Below are 18,884 nucleotides of genomic sequence, written 5' to 3'. Positions count from 1 at the left end.
ATGCAAATTGCGGGGGCCAGAAAAAGACATTTTAAACTTTTCATTTTAAACCTGCCATTAAAAATTGATGATCATGTGTTTTTCTGAAGTTTGAGTTTAATAAGTTTGTTTTAGTTGACAGTTATAGTTTTGTATTTTTTGTATATATACCTGAAAAATTAATATATAAGTAGCTGAAATACCAAATTCTCCTGTTTTAGTATGTTATTTTAGAAAAGAGAATTATTTATATGTTAAAAAAAGAAAATTGTTCAAATTTTCTGTTATTTATGCAATATTTCTTCTGTTTTAGTATGTTATTTTAGAAAATATTTCTCTTTTCTAAAATAACATACTAAAACAGAAGAAATATTGCATAAATAACAGAAAATTTGAACAATTTTCTTTTTTTTAACATATAAATAAAATGGTTTAAAAAAACATTATCTATAAAAATATAAATTTAACAAAATGCAAGGTTTAATTTTAAATTGGTTTAAATACGAGTGGCATTGCGTAGTATTATAAAAAGCAATGTAAAAAGGTTTTATAATTTGAAAATGCGGCAATTCCTTTTATCGCCAAACCGATGAGAATTACTTAATCAACAGCATTTTTTAACTGATAGTATTAATAGATAGTGTCGCACAAATGAGGTCTTTTAATGTGTTGTTAAAAACCATATTAAACTCATTTAAAGACTTTATGAGTAACCAATAGTATAATGATGTCTACTTGCGTAAATTTTGAGATGTAACGTTAATATCGTACACAAGGGTCAAGGGTGCCACTGGTCAAAAATTATGGATATTGAGTTCTGAATGTCATTTGATAGTATGTTATGTGTTGTACATGGTGACAAAATACCACAAGTCTGAAACGAATGTTTACAAAATGACAGATACAAATGGCACTCTTAGTTGGAAAAAGTATTAAAAACTTAAAACTTCAACCCTGTTTTTCTCAGTTTGACACTTTTTGACTTGTGGCACCCTTGATCTGGGTGTACGATATAATTATGAAAAAGCAATGATTTTGATTAATATATATACTTTTGGTAAATAAAACGTACTTAAGTGCCAAACTTAAGTATGCTCTTGTTTATATCATATTAGAATGTTTATGAAAATGTTGAAACAACCACCTTATTTGGTTTGGGTGTAAACTTGATATAGTTATAACCTTTGAATTTTGAATTTTAAAACCTGTCGACTTTAATTTGGTGTAAGATAATAAAATAACAAATATTATTAATTTGTTGCTTTCACATTTCAAGTAGCGATGGTAAATGTTTTAGGGTATTTTTGTTTTCAGGCTCTAATCACCGCAAGTTTTAATTCCTAATTTACGTATAAATCATTGCTTAGATACAGCTCGGATTATACGTATTATACACGGTGGCGTAGGAAAATATTTTTAGCTTGTAGGCAGACGCGGCCCGGGTGCCTATTTTCTGCTTCTCTGAATTTTTACTAAAAAAAATCAAAACTCTTTAAATACATCTTAAGGTTTCTAAATCTCGCAAGCCTGAGCCTAGTTGCTAGAGTGACTGTATGTTTTGCTTACACTCCCCTTGCTGTGGCTAGTTCACTGGTAGAGGAGAACGGGTTGAGATGGGACAAACAAATTTGCGTGCTGCGCTTTAAATTTTACACAAAAACCATACAAATCGGTTTAAAAGTATAGTCTAATGAATTGTCATGTTAAATTATTGCAAAACCCATTATTTAACCATCAAATAAGGTTCAAGGGCTTGGTTTTTTAAAGTGACACTGTTTGTCCCATGTCACCCCATGTTGGGGTGAAATGGGATAAAAATAGAAACAAATACTTTTAAGCATTATTTTATTGTTTATTCTACTCCTTATAAAACATAACAATACACAAAATTTATTTATGTTTGACAAAAATAAAATACCATTCTAAATGCATTTGTAACTTTGTTCAACAGGTTGCTTGATGTTTAAATTGAGTCAAAATTACGTTGTCTAAGGGGGTAACTTTTTTTTCTTTTTCTTATCTTTATTTTCTTTTTTTCTTTTACATTCTGACTTTCAACTAGCTCATTTCCTGTTGGTGTGTCAGTCAATACCAGAGACCTAGAACATTTTCTTTTTGCACTTTTTCTCTTTGCCACCCTTTCACCCGCTTTTGGAAATGGCCTTATATCTTCTGCTGTCCAATGGTAGGCAGAAGTGCTGTTTTGCTGTTTCTTTTCATTATTAACCTCAGATACAATACACAGTGATGTGGGGATTGTTTGTTTGTCGAAATTGTCATTTGCTGGAATTGGTCAATCAGATACATAAGAACATAAAAAGTCGACATCATTGAAAACAAAGGGATCGTATTGGAAAATGCCAGCTGCTTTAAAACCATTTGAATGTTTTGGGAAGTAAAGGCTCTCGTATAAGCTATTCCTAAATTTTCAGAAATGTCATATATTGTCATAGGAGTATTTGGGTGTGCCTTTAACCATGAATCACATGCTGAATTGTAAAATTTATTTAATGGCCCAAATACTGATCTGTAAAGTGGTTGGAGTTTATGGCTGCAATGGGGTGGCAATGTCAAGAGCGCAACATTGCTTTCCTTAGCTTTATCCATCAGTTCAATCGATGTATGAGTTTTGTGGTTGTCCATTATTAAAAGTAATGGACATTCTTGCTAGAATGTCCATACTCCACAAAATGATCAAACCTTTTGTACCTGTTGGTGCACCTTTAAGCATATGGCTACGAAAGTGGACACGAAGAAATATCAAAAACGGTGGAATAAAATTTCCCAGGGCATTAATGCAACCCACCATTGTAACTAGGGTTCCCCTTTCAGCAGAAGTTACCTGTCCTACTTGATTTACTCCTTTACCAGCAATCACTTTCACTGGCTTATGAACAGTTGTCAGACTTGTTTCATCAATATTGTAAATGCAATTAGCAGAAAAGTTATAGCGCTCCCGCACACTGTCAAGGTTTTTGAAGAAAGTATCTACATTTGTGCGATTGAAACTAGCTGTTCGACTGGGGCTGGTAGCTTTTGGCGTACGAATAGATAATTTTGTACGATTTAAGAATAAATAAAACCATTCAGTTCCAGCTGTTTCACTCTTTTTCCAGTTTTCTGGTATTTTGTATTTTGTATTTTGTTTCCAGTTTTCTGGTATTGCATATTGATATGCAAGTTGCTTTGTTTCTCTAACATCAAGTCCATAATGCATATTAGATCCTTGACGAAGATATATTGAAAGTTCATCTTCTTGTGTCTTATTAAAATTATATTTATGTTGTTCATCAAACTATAAGTTACTGTAAGAAGTTTCTTTATTAACCTTTATTTTCCGCTGTAAACTTTATTTTGAAATTGTATACTCTTGTGCAGCTGCTCGTAGTGATAAACTGCCAGATTCGACAGCCATCACAGCAGCTTTTGTTGCATGAGCATCAGGCTTTAGCCGACTTGTCACTCGTTTGTACTTTCTTGGCATCTGAAAATTTATTACTCATATTACTCACTCCATTATTAAAAAAATTATGCTCTTTTTAATTGCATTAACCAAAATCCAGATTAGGCCATCAATTTTAAATTTATTTTAATGAAAATAAAATAGTATCACAACCCTATAAAACTTATAATGTGAATAAATTTAATAAGGCTAATAGTGAAAAACTTCATTTAAGTTGAATTTAAAATACAAAAATGATTGGCATTAAAACAATACTTACTGTGAAAGATGTCTTCGGGACAAAGTAACAAAGAAATTCAATATAATTATTATTATTTTCTATGATAAAAAACACTTTACTATAAAGTAAACATTGAAATCTTATCATAAACATAAACATAATTTTCTGTTCACTTGCTTTTTTGCAAAAATATTGATTATAAAAGTTAAAGTACAGTAAATTAAAAAAATGATAAAATTGAACAGTGTCCCATTTCACCCCAAAACTCCTGTCCCAAGTCACGCCATCACTAGTAGGTGTGAGAAAACCTTTATTTTATATAGTTCTCGTAGCCATATGCTAATCATATTTCTTCAGGGTAATTCCGCATCAAATCACCCAAAATTTAGAAAATTTTGAACCATGGGTCTTCAAATTTTTTAAAAACCTCTTTGGCTGTTGCATCTTAAAAAGAAAAGTTAACATATAAAATTTTAGCTAAAAATGTTGAGAGGTTGACAAGATACTGCAATTTTAATACTGACCTGGTTTCCTAAAATGACCCGGTTTTCATAACACTCTGAAAAAACATTTTTCTTAAAATAATAAAAAAGGCACAAAAAATCTAACTGGAAAAACGACTGAAACATACGGAACTTTAATTTCAAAGATGTATCAAATTTTCAGTAAGCTATTTTAAAAAACTTTCAAATAGAATTCTGTAAAGTATTATATTTAGTTAAAAGACTCCTTAAAAAAAAACAACAATTTTGTTATATTTAAGGAAGTCTTAAATATATGATAACTTAGTTATTTGAACTTAACAACTGAAAAAAACATCCTGTTTTGTTTTATATAAAAACTGAACTAGTATGATATGGATGTGCATTTGTTTTTAAAATTTTGACAACTTTTGTAAAAGTTTATAATAACTAGTTTATAAAAAATTCAGTTAAAAAACAGCATTCGTAAATTTTATTTAAATTTTAACAAATTAACAATTTGATATATATATAAATTGTATATATATATAAATATATCTATAAAGAAAATTAACAATATCTATCAGTGTAAAAAATTATACAACAGTGGGATTCTGAAAAGGTTTGAATTATTTCTATATTAAATTTTTTTTTTTACTAAAAATTAAGTAGGAAAATTCTTTTATTTAAGTAGGAGAATTCTTTTAATTAAGTAGGAGAATTCTCTTTTTTTTTAGGAAATACATTTATACAAAGTAGTTTATTATAAGATGTGTTCTATTGGGTTAATGACATCAGATGCATGCAAAGGCCAACAAGATGTTATTGGAACTTTAGGCAACGAAGAAAAAATAGCTATATCATTACGCTGTAACATTGAACTATCAAACTTAACAACATTATGTGAAAAACATGCTACAAATTATTTGAAAATGTATCCTATATGGCAGAAAGCATGCTGTGATCCATTCAAAAAACAAGACATGATGAGAAGTAGCTTAAATATTGCTCCTGGGAAGAAACTTTGCAAACCCTGTAAGCAAAAGATTGCCAAAAAAGCAGGTCTTAAAGAAGAGAAGCAAAGTCAGGGTGAACAAGATGAAGATTTTCTAATATCATCATTCAAATCAAAAAGACAGGAGATCAATGAAGAACTTGAAAATTTTAATATATCTCCTCTTAAATCTCATAAATAAATCTCATTCAAAGTCATCAAAACATATACTCTCAGAAGAAAAGCGAAAAGTTGCGCGCATCAACGAAATGGTAAGTAACCTTACTAGAAAAACTGAAAGTCAATTCAATGTTCCCTCAAAACTGTGTTATGAACCAAATGACATTAAAAAGAAGGCTGAAAACTTTGATGAAATTATGAGCTTGATAAAAGAAAAAATTCTATGTTCTGACAAAAGAACTATTGTTCAACTTCTAACACTGGCACCTCCAAGTTGGTCAATATTAGAAGTACAAAATAACTTTGCAGTTACAGAATACCAAGCAAAAAAGGCTAGACAACTTTTTAACAAAAAAGGATTGTTGGCTCACCTTTGTATAAAGGGAAAGTCTTACAAAAAGAAATAAAAGATTCTGTTAAACTTTTTTATGATTCAAGTGATTTATGTAGAACTATGCCTGGAAAAAAAGATTATGCTAGCATTCAAAAGAACGTCCATAAACAAAAAAAACTGCTTTTGTGTAATTTAAAGGAACTATATTTATTATACAAAGAAAACAATCCAGAAATACAAATAAGTTACTCAAAATTTGCTTCACTTAGACCAAAGTGGTGCATTTTGCCAGGTGCAAGTGGTACACATTCTGTTTGTGTTTGTTCTTATCACCAAAATACCATATTGCTAGTAGATGCTTTAAATATTGGACTAAAGTATAAGGACTTACTTTCAAAAACCGTTTGCTCAGTAGAAAACAAAGAATGCATGCTTGCATAGTGTGATGATTGTCCTGGTAAAGAACCCCTCACCAAATATTTGTATGAGATTTTTGGAGAATACGAAGATGATTTTGAGATACACTACAAGCAATGGCAAACTACTGACCGTGCAACACTATTAAGTTTAAAAGCTGATGTTCCAACGTTTATTGAACTATTAGTATCTTGTTTTGAAAAGCTACAAGCTCATTCTTTTATTGCTCACTCTCAATCACAGTACCTTAACCAACTGAAACAATATATGGATCAATCAAACATTATCATTATTGGCGACTTTGCTGAAAATTATGCTTTTGTTGTCCAAGATGAAATACAGAGCTATCATTGGAACACCCAACAATGTTATTTACATCCATTAGTCATATACTATAAAGATGATAAAGTTGAACTGAAACATATTTCTTACTGTTTTATATCAGATGACATTATACATGATGTAACTTATGTGTGCAAAATATTCCAACTAATCATACCAATATTAAAAATAAAATTTTTTAATCTGTCCAAATTACATTTATTCACTGATGGTTGCGCAGGACAGTACAAAAATTGTAAAAGCTTTTACAATCTATGTCAACTAGAGAGCGAATTTTGCCTTAAAATTGAATGGAACTTTTTTGCCACGTCCAACGGAAAGTCACCATCCGATGGGATTGGTGGTACTGTAAAAAGATTAACAGCACAAAAAAGTTTAAAACGACCGTACAGAAACCAAATTCTCACATCAGAAGCTATGTATGAATTTTGTATTGATAAAATCAAAGTTGTTAACTTCATTTACATAAAGGGATTGGACTTACAATTGCAACGTGAAGAGCAAAAAGAAAGGTACACTGGTGTAACAACTCTACCTGGTACTTGTAGCTTTCATCAATTTATACATCTTGGAGATAACAAGGTTGGGGTAAAGAGGTGTAGTACAGACACTAATTATACAATAATCCACAATCTTAAAAAGAAACAAGACATATCTCAACTTGATACTGTCGCTTTAGGTTGTTATGTCGCTGTAGTCTGTGATGATAAGTGGTGGATCGGCATTGTAACTAAAACCAACTTAGAAGAAGTTGATGCTAAAGTTAAGTTTCTTCATCCAAATGGTCCATCAATCTGTTTTAACTGGCCTAAAAGAGACGACTACTGTTTTATTCCAAACACCAACATATTGAAAAAACTATCTGTTCCACAAGCTTGCTCTAGTTCTGGTAGAAACTATGTGTTTGAAAATGCTGAAATAGAGGAAGTACAAGTAAAATGGGAGCAATATTGTAAACTATTACAAACACAGTCAAAATAATTTTCATCTTTGATACCTTTACAAATCTTGTATATTTAAGTAACTTTTTAAATTACGATTAACTTTATTTTATTTACAAATATTTTTTGGGAATTTCTTGAAAAAGTAATACATCTTTGAAATTAAAGTTCCGTATGTTTTAGTTGTTTTTACAGTTAGATTTTTTGTGCCTAGTAAGATTATAAACAGCTGAAAATATTAACAGCAAAAAAAATTTTTTTTTGATGGGGGTGTTTTGAGATAGTGGGCCCCAAAGTTGGTTTATAGAAACTAGTTGTTTTATTAATTTTTATGCATGTTCTTTTATATTTGAGCATTTTAAGTACATTTATTGAATTCAGCATCAAAAAAACATTATATATGTTCATTTTCATGTTTTTGCCATTTTTATTTCTTATTATTTTGAGGAAAATGTTTTTTCAGAGTGTTATGAAAACCGGGTCATTTTGGGAAACCAGGTCAGTATTAAAATTGCAGTATCTTGTCAACCGCTAAACTTTTTTAGCTGAAATTTTGCATGCAATATTTTTTTTATAATTAGGAATAATGTGTCAAAATATAACACAAAAGGAAGACACATGGTTCAATGGACTGGGTGATTTGATGTGGAATTGCCCTTTAGTAGTTAAATAAAACAATAGTGAATAATTAAAAACCATAAACATAAAAATATATGCAAACAACATATAAATATTTAATATCAATGATGTCTTCAAAATCCAGGAAAATTGTTAGATTTTTACATATTCGCAAATAATCCGAAAAAAAAATACTTCTGAAACTTGAAAAACACTATAATATGAAGAAGCTATTGCAAACTTATAGCATATATAAAAAATTTTTGCTTTATTAAATTTTTCACTGAGATATTGCCAAGTTCCATCTCACCCCATGTCCCATCTCACCCCGTTCTTCCCTACTAAACTCAGATAATAATATTTAAATAAAAAGTTCTAAAGAGCCGGATTAAGACTTGCAGGGTCTGGGGATATTTTTGAGCAGGTGGACATTTTTCTTATTAAAGTGGCAAAATAAACCTTACAAAAATAAAGCATCCTCTTAAAATTTTTGGGGCTACTAAATCTGCGACACATGGGGTAGTAGCCCCCATAATCCGGGACTGCTTTAAATTTTCTCTCCTTAGTTTTTAAATAATAAATACATTTACACAACATACTTGTAAAAAAGGACTAACAATTTGCCAATTGTTTTCCTTTCAAATAAACTACCCTTTCTGAGTCTCCCATGGGTATTTGCACCTTCTGTTAACTGCCTTGTTTCAGCTTTGTCTAAAGTCCAGACCTTTTAAATGGTTGGTCAGAGAGTGAATATTTTTGAGACGGTTTGATTCAGAGAATGTTTATTATAGCTTAAAATATCATGGAATGGAACTAGATAGGGTTTTAATCATGGGCAGAAACCTTTTATTGATATTTTCAAACTTTACAAGTAAGAAATACTTAAAACCACGCAAATCAAATGTTGCGGCGAACTTAATGTTAGTGACTTGAAGTTTTACTTTTTTGCATTACTTTTGTACAAGATGGTGTCAAAGTTATCGTAGAACAAAAGTAAATTTATTTACTTTATATAAATTACTTTTAATTTACTTTACAAATTATATAAAATGTAAGCTTGTGTAATTTAAATTTTATTTTATATAACTTATTTTTAATAAAGATTTATTATTACTTATAAAATAATAAAATCCTACTTAAAAAATATTATTTTATTTGTAAATTTAGTTTTACATTTGGTAGCATATGACTTTTATGTAATTTACTATCATATACAAGTTTTATCTTAATATAATTTTTTTTTAATTAGTTACTTTTATAGGTAAATTTAAATTACAGTTTGAGGAACTATTACATTATGTAATGTAATTTTAAAAAGTAAATAACTTTTAAATGTAAAAGTAAACAGATTTTTCATGTGACTTACTTTTACATGGAAAGGAAAATTACTTTTTGATGTAATCTTTTTTTCCATAATTTACTTTTGAAAGTAAAAAAAAATTACATTATATAGTAAAAGTCGTTTCAAAAAAATAGCTAATTTAGACGGATATGTAAATTTACATTAAACGTTTAAAATGAAATTTACTTTTTGATAAAAATTAACTTACTCGTGAAAGTTAAAAAAAAGTAAAAGAGCCATCCCTAGTACAAACTCTTATTCAGTCTGGAATCCGTTTTGCCCACCCAAGTTCCATTTTCAATATATATAAATCGTTGGCAGTGCCTACTTTAACATACGGTACAGAGCTATGTGAGAATAGTGACGTATTATTGAAAAAAATAAATAGAATTGGAAGGAGCTCGCTGAAATCACTTTTGAATGTTTCGAAGTACAGAAAGAACTATATGAATTCTCTATTTAAAATCCGCTAAATTACAAACTGCATCAAAATAAACTAAACTTATTTATTCTTCTTCTTTAGAATAAATCAACTGCAGAAATTATTTTTAATAATTTAATACAAAACAAAAAGAAGGTGAAAATAGCATTTTCCAAAAATAAAACTCCCTTAGATATTGAAAAAACTTTGAAATTTTCAGTAGAGTGCTGGAATACAAAAAGGCAATTTTGGAAGAAAGAATTATTAAGTGAAAATCACTAAAATGAATTTTCTTCATCTTTATTTTTTTTTACCTTGTAAATATTATGACATTGGGTGCTCAATAAATTTTAATGAGATTAATAACAATTCCAGAGTATTACGGGAGAATGTTTAGTTTTCAATGCGTATTTAGAACTTTCTCGGAAACGCAAAAATTTTAAGCTATTGGTATCTTGGTCACGGAAGTAAGTTTTTTACGAGCAACTGCTACTTTCTATTTATTTTCGTCTAAAATACGTGAGAAAAATACGTTAGTAAAATAGAATTTCAACTCAAGAAGAAAACAAAAGTTTTGTTGTGTTGATGAGTTAGCATTTTAAAATCAGATTATATATAATCTGATGTGTATACACATTAATAATATTTTAATGAAAGAGGATGGAAATTTTACATTAAAAAAAGTAATATTTTGTAATACAGGAGGTTTTAGTTTATCATTAGTCATTTTTGCAAGTAAATTCAGTGTTCATGGAACTGTTATGGAAAACATAATAATATGTTCTATTGTGCACAAGTAATATAACAAAATTTGTTTGAAATTCTATGTTCATGAAACTTTTCATTTATTTATTTATTTAGAACCCATTATTCTATGAAAACAAATTACTGCAATATAAGAGTATCAGAACATTTAATATTGAAACAAAACATATTATGTCCGGTTTATGTTCGGTTTCTTATCAAAATTAACATTTAATATGGAAACCTAACCTATTATGTTCGGTTTATGTTCGGTTTATTATAGAAACTAACATTTAATATGGAAACCTAACACATTATGTTCGGTTTGCATATTAAATTTTTTGTTTTGCAATATATAGCATCAAAACTAACATTTAATATGGAATCCGAACATATTATGTTTGTTTGCATACTAAATTTTTCGTTTTGCATATCAAACTTTAGTTCAATAAGTGCTCTGAAATAACGGAGAATTTTTTTCACAAAAGAAGTTGTTTATCTTTGGAAAAAATTTCGAAGTTATTTTCTCAAACAAAAAAGTTAAAAAGGATGACAGATTTACGGATATTTCATTCTTGGAAGATCAAAGAGGGTAGAGGTAAGCGCTAATGAATGCCAAAAACATAAAAAGCAGTAGAAATTTAAATCTGCAATAAAAAGCAATATAGTTTATTGAGTTACAAATCTGAACAACTGAAACATTAGCAAATAAGTTTGAAAAACGTTAAAACTTAATTAAACAATCTGAATTCTCAAAACATAACAAGGGTCATTGTGCCCCAACAATTGTGGAACTTATTTCTTTCAAATAATAGTAAAACCATAACTTTAGTTAAAACTTTTTAAAAGCGCTATTACTTTTACATCATTAGTTATCTTCAATTTTAACTTTTTTTTATTTTAAGTGGTGTTGTGGTTTTATACGGAATTATAAGTGGTATTATACGGAAAAAAACACATACTGTAACTTTTTAGTCCCTGTGTAATTAGTCAATTGTGTCCATGAAAATAAAACCGGTTAAAGCCAGTACAACGCCCATCACTAGCCAATATGAACCTGAAGGATTCTCAAGCACAGGACCTGGTAAAACAGAGCAACTAGACTATATAATGTTTGCAGAATTTCTAGATGTAAAAGCAAGCATTACAACTCTAGAAAACAAAGTCTTGACCTAAGAAGCAAAAAATGAAACCTTACAAAAATCTTTTAGCGAGCTAAAAAAAACCTCAACCGATATCATTCTCATCACTCTTCAACAGCAAATCGAATAAAAGTAAAAATGAATGGAATTTATTTCTAAATAAAGTAGCACATGAGCACAAACAAAAACAACAAAAAGAATCAAGTGTTATAGTGGTTGGACTAGAGGTCTCAGACAAGTATGACGAAAATAAACAAGCAGCCGAGATTTTCTTTAGAGCTGCTGGTATTGACACTTCAATTATTGTGAGAGCCAGATGTTTTAATCATAAAAAACCCAACACAAAACTCAGTAAAACCAAGCTTATGCAGGTCACAGTCAAAGACTCTAAATCACATGCCCTGGTCTTATCGAAAGCTAGGCTTCACGGTCTCATCACACCTGAGTACAAAGATGTGATTGCTAGAGAAGACCAAACGGAAGGCGAACAACACGAATTACGAAAAAAAAAGAGCGAAACGATGAACTCGCAAATTTAATGCTGCTCTACTCGCCATTTCGTTTCGTCATCCATCGACGTCTAAACTGCGTTAAGCCAATTAACGCACAAGAGTCAGCTGCTCACCGAAGATCCGCTAATGCCTCAAAATCAAAAATCACAACAAATACCGTTTATGAAAGTTCACCCCTTCCCCACACCCCAGCTAAATCGAACCCTGAATTTTTTTTAAATATTTTTTATTTAGGTGCCCCATGAAGACCTAACGGTCTTGTCACAGAGCACCGCAGAAGTGCATTTAATCAGGAAGTTCATGCCTCCTTCCTTACCGTGACGCAAAAATAGGTCCGAAGCTCGTTTCGAACCTCGATATCCTGCTTATAAAGCAAGCGCTCTAGCCACTGCGCCACGGCCGCATGAATCAACCTCAGCAATCCCAACCGGTACAACCATCAAGCCTCAATGTTAAAAGAAAACGCCATCTCGACCATCACCATCAGTTAGACGTTTTACTGTCATATCTCATCATCACGAACTATTGAAAACTTATTCAGTAAAGGTTTTAAGTAATATCAATTTCTGAGCAATTTCATAACCGAAAGGAACTCAATTCTTATTTCAAAAGCAAAATCAAAGTTCACAATAAAATCTATTTACTTGAAAACAGCAATGGATCGTTGACCAATAACATATTTAACATATGTAAGAGACTCAATTATTTTTTTTATATTGTATTTGAATTAGCTGGAAATAGAGTGCTTGGGAAACTTAAAAAAGTATTCAAAAGTCGTGGTTTAACTCTGTGGCGTTTCCTATATACTACTTATATCCGACCATTAGGGGAAGGTGGGGTACAGTGGATCAAGGGACACAGTGAATAAGAGGCATTTTCTCAAAGATTAGAATTTTGTTCATCTTGATAATGTAATCATTTTATGTACTCATATATCAACCATCTTTATATATAGTTTTCACCACATAATTTTTGACTACCGATTTTCGGTCATTTTTGTTTTTAGCTAAAGTAATTTTTCTTACCTTCCTTATGTTTGTTATGGAGATCATAGTTAAAATAATTTTAAAAGTTGAAGTTTTTCATTCGGATTATTGAATTCATGCTTCCTTTTAGTAGTTTAGCTTAAACTTAATTTGTTATGGTGGGGTACAGTGAATCGGGGTACAGTGAATGGGTTAATTCACAATGGCCCATTAATAATCTAAAAGATTAAATTCATGCATTTTTAACAAACAAACTACATGAAAATGAATTTATTAGTTTTAAGTTATGAATAATAATATTTGAATAAGTTTTTAATTTTTAATATTTTTATAAGTTTTGTTATCAATAGAATTCTTTTTTCTTTTTTCTCAATTTTCAAAATGTCTATTTTTTCGATTTTATACTAAACTAAGTACTAGAAGTATGCCAAAACAGTGTACAGTGTCTTTACTCCCTCAGCCACAAAGTTATTTAGCTATGCCCCTATTTACTATCACTAATTCACAGCTGTGTTCATTGATTCACTATGCCTCAGCACTGGACACAGTGAATAACTCACTTTAAATCTTTCTGTGAGCCTTTAGTTAAAAAGTATTTAGGTTTCAGTGATTTCTTATCATGAAGACATATATCTCAATTCTTTCACCTTGAAAAAAATAAAATGCATTTTATAACTTTTACTCAAATTATAAAATAAAGAAATCCGATCCACTGTGTCCCAACTTCCCCAATTAGAATTTGCCGTCCCAGCGTGGTCTCCTCATTTCATAGGAGATATAAATACAATCAAAAAAGTTCAACATTGAACCACAAAGTGGTTGAACCACAAAGTCAACAAACCACCTAAAATACAAGGAACGTTTAACACGGCTTAATTTGACTACCCTTGAAAACCGCTACTCGCCACCAAACACACCAGCGTATCGAAGATCTAAGTATAGTTCAAGAACAAGCAGCCATGCCTTTGAACTAGCCGTCGAAATTTGAAACATTATGAAAGACGTAATTTTTTCACTCGAGTAATTAAAATCTGGAATTCCTTATTAACTACCACACTAAACGCACCATCACTCAACTGTTTAAAATGCAGACTTTTATAGTTCAATTTATTCACGCTTTTCAATTTGGCTGGCGCAGCTATAATTGCAAATGTTGTCAGAAAAGAGGGGTCCTTGTCTGCCTCTCTCCATCAATAATTAGAATATGCATTTTAGATCTTACCACGAGCTTTTACTGTGCATGATTTGAATAAATTTGTAAATAATAATTATTGTTGACTGAATAAATATACAAATTGTAAAAAAAAAAAGGTTTTATAGTTAAGTATCTAATATTATTTTACAGAGGCTATAATTTTTTTTAAACGATAGATAATTATTTAATATGTATAGGATACAACGGGGCTAGATAATCAGATTTTTGTCTTCTGCTCCGGTAACGTCGTAACTGAAATATTTTTTTAAATAGTTTATTACGACGATGGCGAAATTATATACATATATTAAAAACTGCAGCAGTTAACGAGACTGAAAATAGAATTAAACATGATATTTTATAAAATGGAAAGGAAAAGCTCTGTCCTTATTTTGACACTAAAATACCGTTAGTTAAATCGTCACCAAGCATATCAGATTTGGTATCAGCATTTGTATGCAAGGGAATTGTATACGGAGTTTAACAAAACAGTTTCAAATACAGCTGTTTTGAAGTAAAATTAAATAGAGAGTGTTAAATGGTTATACATCAGTGTTAAATGATTATACAGGAGATAGTTTTATATTGACTTTCAAAATGGGTACATGTGAGGATGAACGTAAATTTAAAATTTTTAACAGCTAAAATAAGATTTGTTTCTCGTAAATAGTATAATTGGAGATATTAGCTGCATTTCCATATAGCTGCTATTTTTAAAGCCGTATTAAAAAAAGATTTACTTGCAATCCTATAATATTCGTTTTTTGATAATCGGTGATTGAATACATTAAATTGGAAATAATTATGAAGAAGTTTGATTTGTTTTTTGGCTAATAGCCCAAATTTTTATGACAATATTTTACCCAGTATCTTGAGTATTATATATTATTTTTACTTAATTTACAAGCCTCTCAGCCCTAAACTTCAAACACAATGCTTGATGGAGTAACAGATTGAGCGCCATACTTTCAGAGGCTAAGAGTGGGTTTAAACTCCGAGCCTCTTGATTTTAAGCCAAACGTTATACCACTAGTCTCTTTGCAAAATACTTTACTTTACATGATTAGTTTTAATTAGTTTTCAAAATCAATCCCAAACTATTTAAATAAAAACTTGTCAAATTTTTATTATTCCAGATGAAATTAAACAGTAAATGCATGTCGCTTTTCCTAATTTGCTAGGTCAGCTTATTTTTAGATTTTATTTTTATCTTTTGTTTTATATGCAGTGTTAGCTAATACTCTTAAAGTTATCTTTCAATTTAAATTTTCAAGTTTTTAATTTCCTTTTTAGATAATTTTTCTACATTAGGGATAAATAGTCAAAATTAAAAATTCCTAACACGTCAATACTCTTTCTAATCACTCTCAAAAACTCTTTCTAATCACGAAAGTGTTTAGAAAGAGTTCCCATATTGATAAATAGTTTTCTACTCACCCAATACTAACAAAGTTTTTTTCTTATCTATTCCGATCAAGTTTGTTAACACTTCCACTTTATATTCATTTAATTTGTCACCATCCCTGCCTTATATCAATTAAATTATGCATTCGTGGTGCAATAGTAAGAGTTTTGCTCATAACCAAAAGGTTTGAGGTTCAATGCCAAACTAGCCCGATAAGCGACATTGGTAAGGAAGGAGGTGTGAGCTTCCTGGTTAAATGCTCCTTCGCGGTGCTCTGTAATAAGACCGTTAGTTCTTCTTGGAGCACCTTAGTAACTTAAAAAAAAATATTTTTTTTAAACTTATGTTACAATATAAATTACTAATTATATTGTTATTGCTACAGTAGTGGCACTGAGATGGTTATTACCGTAACCTTGGTCTTAACTTTTCCACTGTAGTATTATTCATCTAGTTAAAAGAGCTTATCTACTTTGTTATCGATTTTTTATTTTCATAGAACAACCCCAATTAAATGAATTGTTTTTTTGCTTTTTTTTAAATCTACGAAGATTATCAGCATAATTTAAAAAAAGTTTTTGAATGAAGGAGGAGCAATCTGTATTTAGAAAATTGGTTCATTTAACGAAAAAAGGGCGGAGTAAGCTGCATTCAGTATATTAGAACGTATTTATAAATGTTTTCAAACTAATTATTAAATTCAAAAGTTCATTTCTAACGCGAGTAAAGAGTTTTTTAAAGAAAAATAGTTTATTAAAAATTGTTATAGATATTTTAGCCCTACTCAAGTTTTATTAAGAAAACAAGTTTTTGTTAAACTAGCTGACGCGAGCCACGTGGTCTGTTGCCACGTGGTCTGTTGCGCAGACTTAATAAAACAGTTGGGATAAAAAAAAAAACATTCCAGTCAAAATAAGAATCTTATAAAAATGTTTTTGTAAACTGTAGGAAACTTAACTATTTAAACTGACTTAATAAAAACTTAATAAAATAAACTTAATAAAAATTCTCATATGTTTTTAACAAAATAGTTTAAGTATATATATATTGCAGAATTTAAACTTTTATTTCATTAATGATTGCGTAAAAAACTTAATCAGCTGTAAAAATGTATGCACCTAATATAAACGTAGGCATCGATTTATTCGTCTCAGATATTTATAAAGTTTATTTTATACAGCAATTTTATATTTTGTAAGCAAAAAATTTTTTAAATAAGTTGAAAATTTTAAATGCTTTAAAAATTTAAACTCTTATCCTGTCAGAATAAAACGTTCCCCATCTTCTAGAGATAAGATCTGCAAGCATTAATTTTACATAAAAAGTTGCAATTTTTCTTAAAAGCAAAAACTCGATATATAAATGTTAGCTAAAAAGAATCGAAAAAATAGTAGTAATAAAAAAAAAGAAAGAAGATAACTCGGTTTAAAATATTTCACTGATAAACAGCAAAAAAAAGAGACGTCATTTTGATCTTTTTTAAATGTTTTATGACTTTTTTTATTTTTAAAATTTTACTAATATGTATGTTAAATTCTTAAAACATGTTCCTAACAATAGATATGAGAAATTTTAAAAAACACATTAATAGGAAATTTGTTAATCAAAAATAGAATCAAATAAATCTCCAAGATTCGTCAAGTGAGATGCATTATTTACACATTTTTCAACATTTATTTTTGGATATTCATTTTTTTATCATCAATATACTATGTCAATAAATCTTTTTAAGAAGATGATTTTTTTGTATATATAAAAAATAGGTTTTGTTTGAGTGTCACTTAAATGTGTTAATCAAACGAAATCAAAAAAATAAAAAGTTTTATAAATGATACTTAAATTGACATTTTTAGTTAATCTTAATTCTATAATCTTAGTTAATCGTTCATGATAAACAAAGAAACAATAAGAACTTCATTAAAATACATAAATATTTACATAAATATTTGTTTACATAAATATTTTACAGTATTATTTACATTTTATTTGAAAACTTTTCGTTTTTTATTTTTAATCAATTTAGTTAATGTTTGCAAGTTGTGCTACAATAGTCAACCTGGTGTGACAATATTACTTCTTGTAATAGAGCTACGACTATCATTAGTGTCCTTCTTTGCTTTTTTCTTCCATTTTAAAACCTGCTTAAGACTCTATTTTTAAATATTTTGGTTTAATTTACTTTTTTAGCTGTTGGTCATCGTCATCTTCATAGTCGCTAGGAAGTTTGCATTTTCCACATTCGCATTCTTCGACTTTTTTAATAGTAACCGGTTTTAAAAACAAAGTAGCTTTTCCTTCTTTTTGTCTATAACATTGCAAGAAAATAATTTTTTTGTAAGTCTTTCTCGGCTTGCATGCCAGGCATGTTCCAATTTGAATGTTTCGCAACCCTTGCTGTGGTATAAACATAGACGTACATAAACCATTGCAAAGATTATTAGTTTCCGTGTGATTTTTACAGCCGGGTATACTTACTACCATGTTGAATTGCACTGTCTTGCAATCAGAACTGCTCACTAACTGCTTCACCGAAGGTAATGTTTCAACTTTTGCTGTGTTTATACATGCAAAGAATATTAACAATACCAAAATAGCGTTGATTGGTTTGAACGGCATCATTTTTATGCTAATTTAAAAAATAAAACGATATTTGGAAAAAATAATATTATCCAATAACAAAATTGACTTTGTTTACTTTTTTTATTGAGACAATAAACTTTAACAAACATACCTTTAAAGTTACAGAATTAAAGCAACAGATTACTGATTTCTGAAAAGATGCTATGAAATTTTTGTTTAGTTGTTGCAACGACCAAACAAGTTCTTGCGTATTTTAAATAATTGTACTATTAAATTATAATTTTCCTTTAATCAAGTATATTTCGAAACCATGGTTTCAAACCACACGTAAATGAACTTTTACGTATGCTATTAAGTCCTTTCCGGGGTCAATACTCTAATTATGCAATTTATCTTATGGTGGATTCTGCAAATGAAACCTTTGCCACAACTGTCTTTCAATCTTTAGCGTTGTAATTAGGAAGGATAAAGTTTTCTAATTCATCAATTATCCACTTTTTATTTGTTATTACATTCAATGTTTATACATATTTGGAGGGAGGATTCAATTTTGATTCGGTGTATATTGGACGGAACAATAGGATTATTTACCATCTTTTTCTTATGTT

General features: G+C 29.5%; 1 long non-coding RNA gene across 1 annotated transcript; it reads right to left on the bottom strand.

Moving 5' to 3' along the window:
- Window positions 1-17,609: 17,609 nt before the first annotated feature.
- On the bottom strand, window positions 17,610-18,561 carry LOC136081678 (uncharacterized). The gene is made up of 2 exons (XR_010639009.1): window positions 18,428-18,561; window positions 17,610-18,322 (listed from the first exon to the last, which is right to left on the bottom strand). It is a non-coding gene; the product is annotated as an uncharacterized LOC136081678 (long non-coding RNA).
- Window positions 18,562-18,884: the final 323 nt, after the last annotated feature.

The sequence above is a fragment of the Hydra vulgaris genome, chromosome 06 (genome assembly GCF_038396675.1).
Source record: "Hydra vulgaris chromosome 06, alternate assembly HydraT2T_AEP".
In the NCBI taxonomy this organism is placed as follows: Eukaryota; Metazoa; Cnidaria; class Hydrozoa; order Anthoathecata; family Hydridae; genus Hydra; species Hydra vulgaris.
The sequence above is the reverse complement of the archived record's forward strand: the minus strand, read 5'-3'. Positions and strand labels throughout refer to the sequence as shown.